The following is a 21851-nucleotide window of genomic DNA, read 5'->3' on the forward strand; positions in this document are numbered from 1 at the left end:
TCACACTGATTTCTGTAGTCTTCAAACACTTAGAATCTGTGGCATACAATAATTGTTTTGTTCTCTGGTAAGTTTTTAAAAATATATAACTCTGTCCTCCCTGAAAAGAGCAAATCCTCAGGGATGTAAACTCCTCAGGAGTCTTTATCAAAATGCTAAGTCCATAAGAGTCACTTTATAAAAATCTGCTGACTTGAGTCTAACTAGAGCATTTGCTGGATTAATACCATGCTCAAATTTGGAACATTCCAAACTCATAAGATCTACTTGACAAAAGCATCTCATTACTTCAGACGCTGGTGTAATTGATTTGTCATTACCACACGCTATTCATAGTCTGGCAGTAGTGGAGAAGAGCTACCCTTGCACACTGTTTGAAATAAAACAAGGATGACCCGGATAAACAGGTACCACTTTATAACCTAAATGTCTCTTGGGAAAAGAGAAGGTAATTCTCCATCATTCCAATTTCTTCAGGTTATAGATGATTGGGTGGTTCTTGCTGGTTTTATGTCTTGACTTAACCTTTTATCAAGCTCTTTCTGGACCAGTGTTCTGTATGCTGTAGGCATATATCTCTCATTATCATTTGTGGTAACTGAACACATCTGAGTCAAACATAAGAATTCTATTTTGGCATATATTTGAAATGTTTTTCAGACAACCATTCACCATAAACATTTATTAAATATCCACTTTGGATTTAGCAATATCCTAAAATCTGTGGTAAAATTATGCACGGGACAAAAGTCATAATCCCTCCCCTCAAGGAGCATACAGTGGAATTTATTTGTATTTTATATGTTTAAAATGTATGATTGTGCATTAAAATACTTTTTAGAGAAGTTAATGCAAAACATCTTTGTTTCTTAAAAGAGCAGTGACTTGTTTGGCAAGATATAAAAACTGGCCACTGTACAGAGTCTGTATCTAATTTTACCTTTTCAAAACTCATATATATGTATATGTTTATATATGTGGGTGTGTGCATGTATGTATGTATATATAAAGATAGAGAATTAGCTAACATATGAGGATAATGAACATGGATTTTCATAGTGCAGTTATACATATTTATGCCTTTTGAAATATTGCCTGACACATGTATCTGAAAACCAGAGAAGATTTGAGACAGTCATCTTGGTTCCTCTGGTAAATATTTTATAATTTACAGTTTTCCACTTATGGAAGGATTTGGGTTGGGAAATTATATGACAATCATATGATTACTTGGAAATGTCAGTGAAAAATCAGATAACATACTTCCAATTGGATAATTCAATGTGATAGTGCCGAAGGAACATCTTGCTTTTTAGGCCTACCTAAATCTATACATAATAAATCTTATATTTTAAATGTATTGTAAAGCATAAAGTACTTTCCCATCTATGATCTCATTTTGATTTTGGTCCAAACATACATAAATATATTTGTATTGTATATGTATGTATTAGATGTACATATTCATGTCAACTCAAGATAAAATAGAATATACTCATACATTAATATTCTCATTTGGTGTGATATAACAAACAGCCTATTATTTTTTGTTTGTCTCTTTATCGGTTTTGTTTTTCCCTTGGCACTAGGGGTTTGAGGTGTGATCATTTAGAGATTATCTTCCTATGTGTAACCCCCAAAGATTTGTGAATCTCCTTTATTCTTCAGCTTGAAAGAACTGCAATTTTTGGCAATAGCTGGTTCTCTATGATCTAAGACAGGCAACCCCTCTTCTCTAATCTAGAATGACACTGCCAGAACTAAATGCTACTTCAACATCTGGGTTCACTGATCACAAGGGAGAACAGCAAATGAAGGTGGACCCACCCTTAGCCATAACCACACCTGGAAAATACCTTCCAGGGCACACCCTGCGGTGGAGGGATGATGATCTTCAAGTGTACCGTTATAGTTAGCAACCATCGGGATCGGGTGAGTTCTCAGAAACTTAATGATAAAAAGTAAAGAAGACATCTAAGTTGTGTTCACAAAATTACAGCTCTTTAACATTGAGCATTAAAGGAATAAGCAAACAATGATAAAAACTGAAAGAAAAGATTTCCTAGCTGGAATAGAGGCACATGCAAGCTGAGAATTTAAAGCCAGTCATAGTATCTACCAACTTTTTAAAAAGAACCAGGATGTGCAGACAGCTCGTAATCCTGAGTCTGTCATATTGGTGAAAGAGACTTGGGATTTCATGCATTACTGAAATGTTTTTAGCTTAGTAGTTAATACAGGTCTACAAAGCAAGAGTTTTACCAGCACTGTTTCTTTAGAGCCTCTTGATGTGCCATGATACAAATGTCCAAGAAAAATATAAATGGAAACAAATTCATTACAGTTAGAAATTTATCTTTGGGAATTAGAGGTTTGATTAGGCTGTGTTCTCTGCGTTCATTGACACAGCACACAAATCTTTACGAAAGTGTTCTTTTCCTTCAGGAGTATATGCTTATGAACTACGGTGAACATTCATATTGAAGTGGAGAAGATATTAAGGAGTTGAAAGTTGAAGTTTACTTCCTCTTGTCTGTTGGGCCCTTTTTGTTCATTATTTAAGGGAGTCAAAGACCATTAGAGAAAGCTAATAGCCTTTAGAACCCTCAGATTATACTGATATTACTGATGGGAGAGTTAAGCCAAATTGCATTCTCAAAATGGTTCTGGGAACATATCACTTCCAGTAATGGTGCTATCAACCAGGCCTAAAAGCAAAGAGGGCAGGGATGCACTTAAAGGTAATTATCCATCAACATTGGAAAATATGGTTACTAGATTAAGAGAGTTGAGTATATACAATATATCTTGATTGCAGCAAAGCAGTTGATACAGCATTATTCAATTTACCGGCTAGATTAATTTAAATTGGTTTAGGCAGAAGTATAGTCAAATGAACTACCAGCTATCCAGAGGGCCATAAATAATAGATAACAATAAACACATTTGTTTTACATGCTCCTAATTTAATTATTTCCCCCAGAACTCTTTTTTAGTTCAGAATATGACAGTTATATAATATATGCCACCCTCCAGTTATCTTTACTTAAGATCTTTTAGGAATCCCATCTGTTCCATAAAGTTGCAAGGACCAATTATAGTACCATCAACTACTCCCATTATTCAGGGCTGACTTTATTTATCCATATTCAGCTTTCAGTTTCCCCTTAGATTTCTGTTTGATGTCTGGACTTTCTCTTAATGTAAAATGTCAAGAGCACAAGTACAGTGGTGGAAATCGCCTTGGCTTCCATACACAAAAAGCCACTGACTGGATTCTCCTGAGGGCTTTGGTGGAGGTGACAATGACAGGAAAATCCACTATGGGCAAGACTTTCCTTTTCTCCTTGCAATTTCCACCTTAACCAGAGGCACCTGTGGGGCTGGGAAACACCGCTGTAGGTACTGCCTACACTGATGGTGAAGCAAGAACATGCAGATCTCTATGATATTTCCCTTTTTGTGCTTATATCACAAATTGGTTGTCTTGGGAAAGTAATACAATTACATTCTTATATATGTTTTTGAATGTTGGAATATTCCTATCAGGGGTTTAGATACCAAATGTACTGTGTCTGCTTCCCCAAATGATTTGAAATGGCATATAATAAAAGAGAGAGAGGTACTTGCCTCTTCTGTACTTGAGAGGGGAAGAGATAGAATAATTGTGGCAGAAACCTTGAGAGAGAGGAAGTATTGTGATTGAGTTTAAAATGTAGTCAAGAGGGTGGTGGCCACAGGAGCTGGGAGTGGCAACCCACTGACACTGAGCCAGGAAATGGGGACCTCAGTCATACAACTTCAAGCAACTGAGCTTGGAGGAGGACCTGGAGCTCTAGCTGCAAACACAGCTTTGTGAAACACTGATCAGAGATCCCCTCCCCACCATGCCTGCACCTTTTACCTACAGAACTGTGAGCAGATAAATGGGGGTTATTTTCAGCCACTGTGTAGTCATTTTTTATACAGCATTAGAAAACTAATACATAGGTTCAACTGTGCAACAGATGAATTTATGAACTATCATATACACTAGTTGCGTGAAATAAAATCTTTCCTAATTAAAAAAAATGTAGCTGAGAGGGAGTAGTACAGCACAGTAGAAAAATTTTATTTCTTCACTAACTACTGATGTGGTTTTAGGCCAATTGCTTAATTATGAGCGGTTTTCTCATCTGTAATATATTCTTTTAATTGATGTCTCACTGTGAATATCAGCTGGCTAACTGGACTGTGTTTGTATGTGCTTCTTATTTTCTATATACTTTTCCCTCTTTTGATTAGAAAAATAAAGCATACTTATTATTTCAAAAATCTGAAGATATATAAAGTATGAAAATAAAAATAATGAAAGTAATTCTACTACTATTCATAATTAGGTTGCTTTTTTGTGTGTATTATTGCCTTGATTTATGCTGATTTTATTTGTATTATTGCATTCTGATTTTATCATTTCTTTCTAACATTTAAACTCCCTTCCCTGGTTTCATTTTCTAAAGTAAATTATTTTGCTTCGAAACTTACTTTCTTGATTAGTGTTTCATATTTCTACTCAGATTTCTAGCCCCTAATTCTTGTTCTTAATCTATAATCCCACTGAGATTACATTTTTTTAGTTTTTATTTAATGAACTTTACTATTTTAAACTTATCAGTATTTCCTCCCTTTACCTTCATGTTTTTATTGTTGTTATCTTTTTCTAGCCTTCAATTCCTTTTCCTTCAGGTTCGTTTTTCTCTGTTTGCCTCTCCAGGTTTGTTCTCAGCTCTTTTCTGTCCTGTTTTGTGTCCTGAGAGGTGCCAGAAGAAGATTGGAGGGTGGGAGGAAAGGGCCCTCATTACCTGGCCATCTTGTTCCTTTACCTGAGGAGGACACTTCCCTTGGGATTGTGGCCCTCCCTGGTTCTGGTACCACCGTTTTGAAGACTCCTTTTCCCTTTCAAGTCTAGAAGTGGCAATCGTTTCCCTCTTTTCACTCGTCCCTTTTGGTTCTCTTAACTGTTGCCACTCCTCTGTAAATTGATCCTTCTTTAACCTTCTTTCTGTTAGACCCTTTGAGAATGCTGTTCGTTTCAAGCTGAGATAGTGATGGAAACAATCTTTATCCTGTTAATCTTTCAAAACACATTTTGTGTCGTAGTTAAATTCTCTTATGTTTAGTATCAACTCCTTTAACCAATGTTAAATCATGTAATATTACCCTATTTGATTCTTATTTCACTTTTCATTAACTATCCATAAATAAATTTTAATTTTTGCTTCTCTAATGCTGTGATTTATGTTTGGATTTCGTAATGACCTACAGAAAACATAACCACAGAGGATGAGAGCCATAGAGGCCACACCACACTCAGGAGGCTGGAGGACCTTTTCCTTAGCAGTTCCCCCTACAGTGTTCTATCCAGTTTCCTCAGTCGATTTCTAATTCCTTTTATGATTATTTCTCTGAAAATACTAACACTGAGATACTCAGGGACCTACAAATTAGTGCTCTGCAGGGTAATTTATTCTCTTTATGCAAATTCTATACTTTTCTACTGCTATACATTTTCCATACTGTGCAATCTTTACATCTTTATATTTGGAACGGCCTGTTTTATTATATGTGGTCTCTGACACATAGAATCAGTGATTTTGGCCAAGTATATCATCGTCTGACAAACAAGCACAGCCCGACATGAACCTTTATCCTCCAGGACTAGAGGGAGGATAAAGAACTGCCAGCAGCGCATTGAAGCAGGAGGCAGGCTGGATAGGGAGGGGCACTTGACATTCCAAGATATGAAATCAGTTGCAGGAACAAGCTGAGCCTGGAAGAGCTGAAAGTGGCTCATGTAGGGATTATGGTTCTTCATTTGCTTTGTTGATTCTGGCAAGACAAGATAGAAGGCTGCTTCAGAATAACCAGAAGTGAACTCTACCACTTACAGTAAGATGTCCAAGAGATTCCTACACCCACCGGCAGAGTCACATGGAGAAAGGGCTATAACCCTTCAGATAGTTGACTAAGGGAAACGTGCCTTGAATGGCACTGAAGTAAAAAGAATCAAAGAGAATCCACCCACAACTAGATGGACTTATCCTTCTTCAAGAATGAATTACTACAAAAGAAATAAAAAGACGCCTCCATGGAGATTATTAGTAGAAAGATGGAGCATATAGTACTTGAGGCAGGAAGGAATAGCACACTTGTAGAAAAGATTGCCTAAAGGAAGCAGAACTGAATATTTAAAGACTCTACTTTAGTCTCAATAGAGTAAGTGATAAATAATTGCTAGAAGTACGAAATAAGATATGCAAGCAAAGACAACGTGTTGAGCAAGGACTCTTGGTTCTAAGTGAACAGGAATTAATAGAGAGAGAGATGCTGGGACAGCTCATTGACTCCAGACTGGGATGGAACTGAGCAGCAAAAACGACCTGGATGAGCACTGCAGAGGCTTCCTTTCCCTCTTAATTCTGCTCCCCCTGTGCATTTACTTCATTCTATTCTCTCACCACAGATCAGGCCACGCGTCATCAAAGGCTACCAGAAGCATCATGCTTTACATCTTAAAGATCCACATACCCAGAGAGAACCTGACTGATGTCTCTCTATCTTTCTCTCAAGAGAAAAGAGACTGATTTTTCTCACCTTGGGTCTCGTGCAATCCAGCAAACCCCTAATGCAACAGCATGAAGGAGCAAGCAATTCATGGAAAAAGAATACTGGACCCATGATATGAAAGCATTCACTATAGATGATAAGAAAGGACACTGAGATGGGAGGCAGGCATGCTTGAAAATGTAGCTGAATGAGACCGGGAAAGAACCTAAAGACATTCTATCACTGAAATCAATTTTAGAAACAGCTCAGAGCAGAACCAACACTGAGAAAAAATGCAGTTAGGATACAAACTTGAGTTCACTCAGAATGAATTAGAATAGAAAAAAGAAATAAAAAGTAAGAGCAAAAAGTTTTAACAGTTTTTGAAATCTATTTTAAAATAACAGTTTTACTTTGTTTTCAAAAATCCTTTCATGTTAGTTTTCCTTAGTTTTTACATATCAGAACTTCTCGAGTTGAATAATCATCTTATTTATTTTCATTCTTTCTTGTCTAATTTTCAAAATATTTCAGGCTGTTAATTTGCTTGTATTTATAGATTTGGCCTCATCCTATAAATTTTGAAAAAAATCCTCATTTGTTGTTTTCCTAATATTAAGTAATTTCAGAAGAGGATACATTTCAAATTCCAAGATTTTTCTATTTAGAAATACTTATTAACTCCTTGATATATTAAATTCTAGACAAAGACAGTGACCTGTACAAGATTCGGCTTTTCAGATTTAATTTTCATTAGGATCTTACTATATAAGTTATATTGATTAATTCCAAGCATACGCCAGGTTTATATGAGAAAAATATAAATATACGTGTATACCAACTTTTATTATTCAAATTCTCTGAGCTATGGTTTTGTTTTGTTTAGTTCTGCAGGGAGTGCTGGCTTTTTATTTTCTAAACTCATCAAAAGCTGAAAGAGTTCTTTAAAAGACATCTATAATAATTCTAATTCTATTTTTCTTTATAGAGTCTGATGCAGTTATTTGCCTCATAAAGATCCATGACTGTTATTTTTCATGATGAATATTATCTCAGAGAGTTATTATGAAGATTAAATAAGACAATGCTTACAAAGCACTTATTCAGTAATTGGTATATGGCAAATGCCCTGTAAATGTTAACTATTACTATTGCTTCCTAAATCAGTAGTTTCTGCTTTATCTTATTAATTTCCAGCTCCTGTATTTTTCCTCTTTCTTAAATTGAATGGCTATTCCATTTGTTTTAAATCTTTCTTACTTAATAGTGAAATCTTTTCGAGCTGTGGGTTTTCCTCTAGCTGCATCCTATAGGTTTTGATGTGGCATCATTTTCTGATTTTTATTAGTCTCTAAATAACCGGAAATTTTAATTTTTAGTTTTATTTTATTTTAGTTCAAAGATGTGGCCATGAAATATGCATTGCTGGAACATATTAAGATTCTCTGTGAACAAGTACATATCAATTTTTAAAAATACTTCATAGGCATAAGAAAAAATTACTACTCAGTGTTTGTACAGCTCCTACATCAATTTATATTCTTAAGATTCTTTATATGCTTACGTATTTTTGTCTACTTAATTACTCAGTTTCTATGAGATAAGCTTTAAATTCTCTCCCTCATCCCTGAGTTAAATCTTGGCTGTCTGTAGGATCCTTGAATTCTAGTCTTTTTGCTTTACAAAATTATAGATATTGTTTTACTCTGTTACAGCTTCCTGAGCTGCAGAAGGCAAACCTCTCCCTGTTCTGATTCATTATTGGTAAACTCTTCTCTTTTTGGAAGCTTGTAATATTTGCTCTTTATTCTTGGAGTTCAGAAATTTTTTCAGCTTATATAGAATGTCTTTCGTTGCTGTTAATCTGGCCCGACAATCAAGAGCCTTGATCTGAAAACTCAACTCAGAGAAATATTCTCTTATTTCTTTGATTGTTTCTCTTTCTGCATCTGTTTCTAAAACTCTTAATATTGAGATATTTGATCTCCTGGATCTATCTTCCCTTAAGCTTATCTTTTTTCTCCTAATTATCACTCTTTGTCTTTTTTACTCTCTATTTTAGGATAATTTCCAGTTTATTTATCATATTATTAATAAGGTTTTCATCAGCATCCATTCTATTTTCACTGCCTATATTGAATTTTTAAATTAAAAACATTATAATTTTTACAAGCAAAAGTTTTTTACTATTCTAAAATTTCTCCTCTTTTTTGTAGAATTTTCCCCTCAGGTCTCATTAAATTATTTTTAATTGTTTCCTGTTCCCTCATAACAAATAGGAAAACAAAAATATTTCCCTATTTCAATGGGATCTATCTCTTCTAATTATTTGAACTTCATTTATATACTTAAAACTGGATTACTCTTAAATATCTAGTAATTTTTCATTTTCTGGTTATCATTGGTACTCACCAAGCCTATGATGAACACTGTAGTTATTTATTTCTTCTGAGCCTAGTTAGTTTCATCTGGAGGAAGGTCTGGTAGCGGAGGGTGAGCAGGTGGAGGAATGTGAGTTAAAAATCTGTTTCTTACTAGGAGGGCAGCATATAGGGAGCAATTCTTGGGGAACTTCAATCTTAGAGGGTAATTGTCTTCCTGGTTTTATAAGAGTGAAATAGTCTAGTTCAATATGGAGGAGTTATTCAAAAGAAGTCAGCATCAGGGGCATTAGAAAATTTCTCTCTTGACTCTATACAAGGCAGCAAGACACCAGGAGTAATATTTGTTAAGAATTGCTCAAAATTGGGGCCGGATCCGTGGCCAAATGGTTAAGTTCCCACGCTCCGCTGCGGTGGCCCAGGGTTGGGATCCTGGGCGCGGACATGGCACCGCTTGTCAGGCAACGTCGAGGCGGCGTCCCACATCCCACAACTAGAAGGACCTGCAACTAAGATATACAACTGTGTACGGGGCAGGGCGGGGGGGGGGGGGGGATTTGGGGAGATAAAGCAGAAAAAAAAAATAAAAAAATAAAAGAATTGCTCAAAATAGCTAGACCTCCTCAGAAATCTATTGGGTTACTTGCGTTCACCCTGGGCTTTACCAAAGAGGTAGGCCACTGCTTTCCTATGGACCACTCTACAAACTGCGGTGCTGAAGGAGCGCCCGAAGTACTCCTGCCTTTTCTACATCACAGGAACCAAAAGGCTCCAGACCCCAGCATTAGATCAGACTTCCTTCCTTACCTATTAGCCAACAGATGTGTTAATTACCTCAGTGGAGGGTTCAGGGGAAAAGAAATCAAGAGTAAACACTGAATTAATTCCTATGTGCTGTCAACCCACTATAGTGTACTGAAAAATAAAAGGATGACATAGTTACATTATAATAAGCTAGGACTAGCCTCAAAAGATAACTGGCCCTGCTAGCAAATTACTCTATGAAAGAAAACCTCTGGATCAATTCTTTCAAAACAAGAGTTATAATTTTTAACTCTAATTAAGAAATGGCCCCAGCATTTAACTGGCCCCTTACTAGAAACTCTAAGAGGCATTTCAGTTCACAGTCTTTGTGGTTTTGGCACATTGACCATACCATTTGGTCATGTTCACTAGTGAATCCCACATTTAGCTCCATTCCTGTTAATCCTCCTCCTTTTCCAGAAAGTGATATGTCTGTCAGCCTTCCATCCTTATTGCCCAAATTGTCAAGAATTATGAAGAACATGAGATGTTACCCTACTCACAAGCTAATAAGTTAGCCTGCCACAGTTTCATGGATGCTGGAAAAATACACAATTTTCTTTAGTCAGAGGCAAAGGACTTTATTACTCACCGCAATAGCAGTAGCCAGAAAATCAATGTTTTCTCTGGTTTCCTGAGCCCCAAATCCCACAAAGAGGATCCCCTGAGGAGACTCAAAGAGGGCCAGGTGATACATGCAGTGGTGTTAGAGGGAAAGAATCTGTGCTCAGGGAATATGTGCTCCAGAGGAAGACACAATCTCTATCATCTAAGACTGTTCTCCACCCAAAAATCCTTAGAAGATAATCTGCCACAAAGGCAGTGAGCTCTTCTGCTTGCAAGATGTACAGAAATGTACATGGAAATGGAAAAATGTAAATGTCATGGAAAATTCTCTCCCCAAAAAGAATTGATCAAGGATTGTTGTAGCAAACAATGTGATATGGTGAAAACATCAATCAGGTCACGTCACTTCCCATGACTGCTTCAATGACTACTGGTCCTGCTTAAGAATAAATCTAAACTCCTTACTGTGGCCCACAAGGCTTGAAATTATCTGGCCCTGGCTGCATCTCAGATATCATTTTTCCAAATTTCAGCACATTGGCCTCCTTGCAGTTCTCAGACACAAAAGCACTTTCCATCTCGACATCTGCTGTTGCTGGATTTGTACATGGCTCCCTCTTTCCCTTTATTCAGGTCACTGTTCCATTGTGACCTCCTTGGAAAGCACTTTCTTGAGTTCTCAAAGTTATGTCCCAGTTTCTTTAGTCACTCCTCTCATTGTTTTGGTTTTTCAGCACACTTATCGCTATCTTCCAAATCTATGTCTGCTGGCATATTTCTTTATTGTCATCTCCCACTCCCGACTATAACCTCTCTGAAGCTAGAGACTTGTCTAATATGTTCCCAGCCTTAGATCAGAGCCTGCCTGACACTTGGTAGTCCCTCAATTAGTATTCAAGTGAAATATAATTATTTCAGTGTTTTCTTTCTTCATTAAAAGGACTATTCATTTGCTTACTATTCATAAGCAAACATACAGTGAATCAGGTCCTAACACACCAGGAAATGTAGGCACTTACAACGATTGATTTCTTGTGAAAAATGATATTTTCAATTTCTCAGAGTGTGTGTTTATTTCTGCAGCTAGTCAGTAGACAACGAAGCTTAAAGTACATGTCTGCACTACTGTAATCACACCCTAACCAGTCTCTCAACTTTCATTCTTGCCACTCCAGAACATACTCTCCCTAGAGCAATAGGAGTAATCTTATTGCCATAAAATTCACAGAACATCACAGCCCTCTTTCCAAGTCTCCAGTGCATCCATCACATTTAGAACAACACTTAATGTCTTATTATGACCCTCTAGGCCATATCCTAGCACCTACCTGGCAAAAAGACAGAGTTCAGGGTTGACAAAGCAGCTGAAAATTCGGGAGAGAAATTCTTAGAGATAAGGAAGTTGCAGAATGGATGGCTCACGGGATCTAAACGTAAACCCTCCCCAAATCCCTTCACGTGTGGGGATTTCTGCAGGGGTCTTGGGAAAGAGCAGACGGAAATGAGAGAGGAATCTCTCTTGGAAAGACAAGCTACACCGGGTGAATCTGTGAGTTTGCTGCTCTTTCAGACTCCAAGACAAGAAGATTACTAGTCTCAAAAGGAGACATTTCATGATTAAAGTGTCAATATATTACTACAATATTATAATTGTATAATGGATCTTCAAAATACGTGAAGCAGAAACTCACAGAACTAAAGAGAGAAATAGTCAAATCTACAATTATAGTTGTAGATTTTAATACCCTTCTCTTAGAAGTTGATAGAACTATACAAAAAATTAGTAAAAATATAAATTATCTAAATGACCCTATCAACCTCCTTAACCAAATTGACAGTGATAGTACATTACACCTAACAACTAAAGAATACACAGTTTTTTCAAGAGAACATAGAACATTCACCAAATTAGATCAAAGCTTAGGCAAAAAATAATTCTCAAATTGATTTTAAAAGATGGAAATTTTCAGAGAATGTTCTCTGACCACAGAGGAATTAAATTAGGGAGCAATAACAATACAATATCTAGAAAGACTCAAAGTATTTATAAATTAAGTGGCACACTTCTAAATAATTCATGGGTCACAGAAGACATCACAAAGTAAATAAAAACTATTGTGAACAAAATGGTAATGAAAATGTAACATATCAACGTTTGTGAGACGTGACTAAAGCAGTGCTTAAATGAGCTACGTAATTGTAAATGCTAATATCAAAACACTCAATGGTCCCCATCTCCCACAATTTAGCATAAAGTCCAAAATCCACGGTGTGATATGTTAGACCCTCATGACCTGGGTCTGTCTCAGATGTTCTGACCTCATCCTCTTCCCCTCCCAGCAGAGCTCTTATGGCTCCTTGCCTACTCCATGCCTTGTGGCAGTCCCTTACAGAAAACCTGCTTGGCTCTCTTATTTCTTAAACTTTTCTTGTAAAATTCAGCCCAGGAAATGTCTCATCCATGACCCCTCAGACTGAGAAACATGTCCTCTATTCTTTTCTTTTTTGCTTCAAATATAGCAACAGAAAATGTTTTGTCTTCTTTAGTATTTGGAGGGATGGGTAAGCTTATATTAAATTTTTCTGAGGTCGTAAATTATTGCACATTGTAATTTCTATCCTACTTGTACCTCCCTTTTTATACTTAATCTGCTAGAATTGCATTTATGGGACCTTCATAGGTTCTCAAATATTTTAGACCCTCTTACAGAAATTCATGTTTTGGGGTCAAATTTATTTTTTCTCTCAATTTTTTTGAACTCTGCCCTTCTAAAACTTTGGGTACTGAGTCTAACCATCACCACACTAACTATCCAAGTTTACCTATCACCACGACTTTCACCACACTGGCTATCAGGACCTCTAAGATGCCCTTATTACTTTTTTTCAAGGATTTTCTTATTGGTAAGAATTAGTGCAGAAGTTGGTTTATATTGGTTTTGTGTTCTAATTTTCAGGAGATGCAAATGATATCAAGAGAAACTTAACTTACCTCTCAAGTTCACTAATATCTAGGGCTACACTGAGACATGGACTCCAGGAAGACCAATATTGGGTATCCCTCAAACTAAAATTTGCCAAATATTTGTTCAACATTTTTTGGGGGACGGAATAAATTATATAAATTAAAATGCTCATGTTTTATATTCAAAATTGAATATTAAATGTGCTGGCTATATGTTACTTTAATTTTTTTTAATCTGGAAATAATTTCAAACAAAGAAAAATTGCAAGAAAAAGAATCATACACAGAAGGCTTGTGTAGCCTTTACCCAGATTCACCTATTCTTAGCATTTGGCCTCATTTGCTTTATCATTTGCTATCAGTCTATCATCTATCTATCTATCTTTCTATCTATCTACCTATCTAATCTATCATCATCATCATCAATTATCTAAATATAATCTATCCATCCACCTATTTACATAATATTTTCCTGAACCATTTGAGAGTAAATTTGATACGTTATGGCTCTTTCCCCCTAATACATCAGGATGCACTTTTTTTAAGAATAAGTATATTCATTTATGTAACCACATACATTTATTAACTTTAATACATTTAAAATTTGTCTAATCCCTCATCTATATTCCAATTCTGTCAATTTACCTAAGAAAGTCCCATATAACATTATTTTCCCTCCAGTAGGGATCCACTCCAGGATCTGGTATGGCATTTGGTTATCATGTTCCTTTAACTTCCTTTGATCTGCAACATTTCCACAGATTTTCTTTGTCTTTTAATGACACTGACATTTTTGAAGCATAATCTCCCATTTTTAAAAATAGACTCCTCCTTGCTTTTTATTTGCCTAATGTTCCTTCATGATTAGATTGAAGGTATGCAGTCTCAGCTGAAATATGGCTTAGAAGAAGCAATATCCTTCTCAGGGCATCATGTCCATCTGCCTTTCATTGGTGGTGTTAGCTTTGATCATCCATTCAGGGTGTTGTCTGATTTTACCATTATATAGTTATTACTTTTTTCCTTGCAAGTAATAGCAATCTGTGGGGCACACTGTCAAGTCCATGAAAATACCCTGCTCTTCATCAAATCCCTCTCTTGCTTTAGCTTCCATTGGTGATTTTTGCCTGGACCAGTCTTTGTATGTTGGCTGCAAAATGATGATTTTCCAACTCTGTTACTCCCTCCACATTTACCAGTTGACATTCAATATTCTATTATAAGCAGGAGCCCTCTTTTTCCTTCCTTCCTTCCTCCCTTCCCTACTTCCTTCCTTCCTTCCTTCTTTCTTTCCATTTTATTTTCTACTTATTATTGGCATGGACTTATGGATTCTTATTTTTTCAATTGCCTATAATCTATTACTGTTCCTTAATTATTTTGTTGCCTGAATAGTTCCAGGTTTTTCCACTTGAAGCCTCTTCAAGCCGGACCCTGTGCTTTTATGGCATGCCTCCTCATTTTTTGGAGTGTTTTCTTTCTGGAATTACTTGGTTTTCCATGTTTGTCACTTACCCACTCTGCCTCAGTTCTAGAATGAGATAGTTCTCAGGGGAGCTCTGTTGCCTTTTAGAAGGTAATAGCGTTAGCCACCAAGATCTTCATACTTGGTATCCTAATGCTTCTGGGTGTGTTTGCTTCCAGGAAAACTGGAAAATATATGCATTTGTGTACATATATACATACACACACATACATATATGCAACATACATACATATATCCAAACGCATGAGCACATATATGTATGTATTGTCTAAGTGTGTGTATGTGTGTATACACATTCCTATATTACACACATCTATACACACACATATATAAATATTAGAAATCATGAGTCCCTCCAGAGTTGGCATCACCTACTTCTTGTTGGCATATCCCTTCTACCATTTGAGATATCTGGCTCCCAACAACATACTAAATACATTTGCTTATTTGCTCAGTCTTATAATATACCTAACAAAGTTTCAGAACGGTTTCTTTTATATCATTGAAAACAAACCAACCTACTTAAAGGAGTTCAGAATTTGTTTTCAGTTCTCTCTCTCACCTCCACTCTGCCTAAGACTGAGGACGTAGTCAAATACCATGTTCGTTAATAGCTTAGATTAGTTTTGTACCCTCCTTCAGTGTCACTATGTTATTCATTTGAAATATATCCTAGTTCACTTATTTCTATTTGCTTTAATATTAGGAATGCCCTTCTCTTCCTTGCTAATTTAATTTTACTTTTTGATTACTAACAACATTAAGATGTTTCCAGAAAGTCAAAATTTACAAAAACTCAGAGAAATATCCCTCCTTTCTGTGGTCCTTCCCTCTCATTTCCCCCCACATCTTATAAGTAATCAACTTCATTGTTTGCTGGTTTGCTCTTCCCTGTGTATGTATAATTTTTTCAATGAAAAGTAATATATATGTTTTCTCACTTCTTTTTTCTTGCATAAAAAATAGCATACTATATATGCTATTTTGCATTTTTCATCTTTTCACTTCATAACGTCTCCTAGAAATCACTACATAAAAATTCACAAAGATATTTTTTACAACTTCATAATACTCGTTTGAGTGTTTGCAATATGGGTAATTAAATCAACTACTGTGCTTAGACATTTAGATAATTTCCAATATTTCATAATTACAATTGCTGTAATGAATAATTTTATGTATATATATTTTTTTATTCATTTGCTTAGGAGTATATTTTTATGTTAAATTCCTAGAATTTTAAATGAATGAGTAGTTTTGCTAGATACTGGCAAATTCCACTCTATAAGAATTGTGCCATTTTGCATTCCCACCAGCAATGTATGAGAATGTCAGTCTCTCAATATTATCATCAGAAGAGTACATTGTCAAACTTTGATTTTTTTGCCAATCTAACAAGTGAGAAATAGTATTTCTGTGTAATTTAATGTGAATTTCTCTAACTTGAATGAAGGTGGGCATCTTTTCACATGTTTAAGGGTTATATTTATATCTCTTTTTGTTACTTGTCTGTTTATGTCATTTGATTTTTTTTCTCTAGGGTTTTTGTTCTTCTTTTCTCCAATGTTTATAGCTTTTTTGTATATGCGGGCAATTAACCCTTCCTGTAGTATTTTTGCAAATGTTTTTTCCTAGTTTATCGTTTGCCTTTTGAGTCTTGTTTATAGTGGGTGGATTCTGCTTTGTTTTTTGTGTCTTTTTGCTTTACAATTTTTTATTCTATGTAATCTAACTTGTCATTCTTTTTTATTGCATCTGAACTTTTGTCCATGGTTAGAAATATCTCTCACTGAGGCTAGAGAAGAATTTATCCACGTTCTCTTCTTTACTTCCAAATGTTTGATGGATTCGGAGTTTATTCTTTTATATGATGGAAAAAATGGATCTAATTTTCTCTTTTCCCAATTGGCTAACCAGTTGTTCCAATGCGGTTATTAAAAACAAAATAAAACAACAAACCTTTGCCCCAATGACTAGAGAATCAGAATCACCTTTACCTACACAGGATTTCTGTATATAGCAGGATTATTTCCGAATTTTATATTATAGTCCATTGGCTATCTATCTATTCATGCGCCAATATCATACTGTGTTAATTACAGATGCTTTTAGGCCTGGTTCCCCCTCCTCCTTTCAGGGTTTGTTTAGCTAGTCTTCCATATTTATTGTTTCTCATCAATGTAGGTACAAATTCAACTAGCTTTGTTAAAAAAAAAGTCATTGGTATTTTTATTGTGATCACATTAAATTTATCAATTAACTAATAGAGAACTGCCATCTTAATATTGAGGCAGCCAATCCAAGAACAAGAAATGTCTTTCATATCTTCAAGAATATTTTGCTTTCAATAGTATTTTATAGTTTTCTTTATGTAGGATTAGAATATTTCTTGTTAAATTTATTTCGAAGCATTTTTTGTTGTTGCTATCGCTATCGTAAATGGAGTTTTCTTATCCACTAAAAAGATAACATTTGAAGAGTCTGGAAATTGTCTTTTACTTAAGTTTCTCCATCACTTACTACAGGAAGCTATAGCTTGCATAGAAATAATTACAAAGTTTAGTTACAAATAATGTAAATGTTTTCTTCTGGCTTTCATGTCTGTAAAGTCTTCTCATTGATCTGCATTTTTCATTCTTCAATTTACATTTCCAATTTTTGGGACAGACAATTTCTCTGGAAGTATATTAAAGAATTTAAAATTTAAATAATTATTTCAATAATATAATAAATCACCTTTCCAGCAAAGCCTTGCATTACTTATTTCTGAATTTTAGCTAACTGTCCCTGTCACTCTCTGCCAACTTATGAATCAGAGCCAAGACAAAATACTCAGAGATAGGTTGGTGTGGACAAGGAATGCTTTTATTCTCACCAAGAACAAGACCAAGTTATAGTTTATCATTTATGTACAAAGTGTTCTGCAGAAACCCTAGTTTCCTGGCATCATACTCCTGATTTATTGTAGAGATTTATATAGCTCAGTGCCTGCACACATTGCCTAATTTGCCTATCTTTTAATCTGGCTCTTCTTATAATCCTGATTGGATACGTTTTAACCATAGAATGATGTAGGTATTTCTATTCCTCCACTTATTTACTAAATAACTTTCAACAAATAGCTTAAAAATTGTCAAGTACAGGAGGTTGAAGTGGAAAGGGCGGACTTATTCAGAAGACCTGGATCTATAGGAACTCTGGTGATAACCAGTTAAGGGAACTTAAAAAATTCATTTCGGGGCTGGCTGGCACTGCAGCGGTTAAGTTCACACGCTCGGCTTCAGTGGCCGGGTTTGCTGGTTCTGATCCCCGAGTGGACATAAACACCGCTTATCAAGCCATGCTGTGGAGGGTGTCCCACATATGAAATACAGGAAGATGGGCACAGGTGTCAGCTCAGGGCTAATCTTCCACAGCAAAAAGAGGAGGATTGGTGGCGAATATTAGCTCTGGCCTAATCTTCCTCAAAAACAAAATTTATTTAATCTCTTTGAGTCTGTTTCTGAATCAGTAAAATAAAGGGACTGACTTAAAAATTACCAAGTTCCAGTTGTAAAGTGATATGCTTCTAATTAGGTTGAAATAGTGAGTATGTTTATCATTAATAAAATTCTCCTTTTGTTTTTAGGACAAAAAGAACACAGATATACTGGCCAAATCGTTCTAACGAGAATGGATTAATTGGCCATGTTTTTAATCTGTTAAGATTTACAGGGCAGATTCAACAAATGAATTACTTTAGTGTACAAGAGTGAATAAGCACCTCGACTGCCCACTAACGTTCCCCCACCTCTTACACAGACACACACACACACACACACACAGAGCTTACTTTCTTTGATCAACACAACCATATCAAATGAACCCATTTCAGTTGTCATGCAGGAAACATATTTTTCTCAGAAAGAGTATGAATTTCGATGCTATATAATAAGCTATTCAATAAGGGAAATCTAGTTCTTATTATTAAGCAAGTCTGTCAATATTTTTTAAAGGAATGATAAGAGAACAACTCTTTATTGATATATTAACCTCCTCTGAAATGTGTAATATGCATATTTTTGAAAGGAGCTTTTTTAAATGATTAGCATTATTCATAATTAATAACTATTGTGAACCTCAAAGGTGTGAGAGCTCCTGGCTGCAGCATTCAACCAAACTTTAGCGTATAAGCCAGTTCACATTTTGTGGGGGCAAAACTAAAAGAATAATCAGCCTTTCCCAAAACACAGTGCCCTGTCACAGGAAAGAATCATCTCCCATCACTGTCTGATCTTATTTCAGAGCACCAGGCATTGCAGATTACCGGAGAGATAGTTTATTTTTTCCCATAAGTCCCATTGCCAGAATTTAAAACCCAAATTGGATTATTAGAACATCACAGCAAAATCCTGTTGCTGTATATTTTGAAAAACAACAGAAATTTTAAGAAGCAACCAGAGGGAGCACTCTTAATCCTCCTTACATACATTAAATATTGATTTGCTTAGATTCCCACTTGGAAATACAAAATGATGTTAGGGTACAGTTACAGCCCTGAAAATTAGCTGTAAAAATTTAAGAATGTTTTTACTTTTGTACTCTTGGGCTGTGAATAGACATATTCAACAGGATATAAAAATGTAGAGGAGGTTGGGGCTGGCCCCGTGGCCGAGTGGTTAAATTCGCGCGCTCCGCTGCGGCAGCCCAGTGTTTCGTTGGTTCGAATCCTGGGCACGGACATGGCACTGCTCATCAAACCACGCTGAGGCAGCGTCCCACATGCCACAACTAGAAGGACCCAGAACGAAGAATATACAACTATGTACCAGGGGACTTTGGGGAAAAAAAGGAAAAAAAAAATAAAATCTTTAAAAATATAGGGGAGGTTGTGTTACTAACATGAAAAGCAGCACTTGGCCACTGGCATTTAGAGTTTTAAACCAGGTTATGGGCTTATGATACTGTCTCATTCCAGGAAGAATGGCTACGGGCCACCAAGTGTTCGAATACATACTGCAAAGCAGGCCACTTGTGCATATCTGCAGATATGGCATAATGTCAACAAAATATGCAAATACATGAATGAATGATTTAGTCTCTGTCTGAGAATTTGGTAGTGATCATCATAACCCATCGAGCATAAGAAGCTCCCAGAAGATTCTGTCTGAAATTTAAGTTTTCCTGGGTTCAGCTAAGGATGGTGTGGGATTTCCATTTGGGTTTCATTTTAATGACATTTTTGTGTCTCAAAAGTACTAAAACAGGAAACTTTTCTGGGAAGGAAAGTATTTGACCGGGAGAATTTGTCTTTTGCTGTCACAATCTTCAGCTACCATTCAGCTAAATGTTGTTTGGAATAATATGGCCTTAATGCCCCTATCTCCTGCTGAATTGCTCAGACGGGTAGGAGATTAGAGTAGAGAGAGGTGCCGGTATTATCTGTGCCAGTGCTCCAGGGGTCACGCTACACTAACAAGGCTGCCCCAGTCAGGGTGACAGAACCCAGCTGCTGACTCGCAGGGCCTCTGTCGTCAGAAGGTTCCACTTACCACAGGGCTGTGTCTCCAGAGATCATGTGTTCTAACTCATTTTTTTCCACCTCTAAAAAAGTGGCTAGCTCATCATTTTTGTCCTCATTTTTTAGGAAGGACCTACATGTGAAACCACTTACCTGTTTAACCCTCTGAACTTAAAGAAAACATGTAATGCCACTTAAAATACCTAAACTCGGGTTCTGCCTTCACTGACTTCTAGTAGAAGTGCCCTAATGAGCCATTTATCAAGAAAGTAAATATTGGATTTCTTTTTTTAATGTTCACACATTCTCAGCCATGAGATTTGGTGTGACCGTATTTTGCCGATTGCTTAGTCCTTTATTTATCCTGGGAAAAGTCATACTCTATGCACACAGAGCACTGTGCGTTTGTACTTCAATCTTCAAGAATCGTCTTGGTACTTTTTCAAAAACTTTTAAGGACAATGGCTCCATTTCTTCCATTGAGGGCTCTTTATTCATGGTAATTACTTATTATTATTATTTTTTAGTTGGAAAGAAAATTCCCAGGCTTGTTTGGCACAGGGCTGCCTCTGGAAGGCCAGCACATGGCCAGAGTAGCTCTCCTTGTTTCTGGGGGGAGTGTCCATTTTTGGGTCAACAGAACTCAGAAACTGGGATGGTGATTTAGCCAGTAGAGGGAGATAGAGCTATCTCACAGCTTTACTGGGCGCAACCTAAGGGCAGACTAATTTTTTGTATGAAACTGATTCTTAATGCTCCACCGATAATAAAATTTTGTTCATTAATTTTCTTATAAAAGTGAAAAAGTAAACAAAGCCATCCCTACTCTTTGAGGAGAACATGAGTCAGGAGAAGCTTATTGGTTTTCAAAGTAGCTTTGGAAGAGTGAATCATTTTTGAAAGGCAAAGAATATTTAAAATGAGGCTCATTAGACTACCATAATTTAAAAAATATTATTAAAACAAACTTACATTTGTGCAGGGCCAAAAGGAATGGGAGGAGCATTCATCCTGGGGCTTAGTTGAAAGGAGACTTCAGATTTGACTACTTCTTACATGTTTGCTGTTTAAATGGACTTGCCATGTTAATGCATGGCATAGATTTCTCCTCCATCAGTGAATGCACTTGCACTGGGGAAAAAAGGCAATGAAAGCATTTTCAGTGCCCTATTTTTTCATTTATCAGCATTTGTAATTATAGTTAAGTGCTTCCAAAACACAGTCTCGATCTAAGAAAGGTCCTGCATTTATATGATGCTTTTAACTTTTCAAAGTATTTTTATATGTACTATCTCATTTTAAAGTAGATTTGACACAGCCCCAATCTATTAAGGAAGTGACCCTTTAAACCCAAGAACACTCTGGAATTTTTTTAGCTATACTTATCTTAGCTACCATTATAAAACATAATGAAAGTAATGGTGATACTAAAACTTCCATAATCAATAAGAAATTTATCTAAGTAGAAGATTTGCAAAAAGCCATTAAATTTTTTTTTAACATCTAGGAGGCTTTTACTTTTTTATTTCAATGAATGTGAAGTTATCTATTGTTTGTGTTAAG

The 21851-nt window shown here is 36.0% G+C and overlaps 1 long non-coding RNA gene across 1 annotated transcript; it reads left to right on the forward strand.

The window, feature by feature from the left end:
• The first annotated feature begins 304 nt into the window (after positions 1-304).
• LOC138920051 (uncharacterized) lies at positions 305-5230 on the forward strand. The gene is made up of 3 exons (XR_011430686.1): positions 305-407; positions 1745-1932; positions 4754-5230. It is a non-coding gene; the product is annotated as an uncharacterized lncRNA (long non-coding RNA).
• The last annotated feature ends 16621 nt before the right edge of the window (positions 5231-21851 follow it).

This window comes from Equus caballus, chromosome 2, assembly GCF_041296265.1.
Source record: "Equus caballus isolate H_3958 breed thoroughbred chromosome 2, TB-T2T, whole genome shotgun sequence".
Classification (NCBI taxonomy): domain Eukaryota; kingdom Metazoa; phylum Chordata; class Mammalia; order Perissodactyla; family Equidae; genus Equus; species Equus caballus.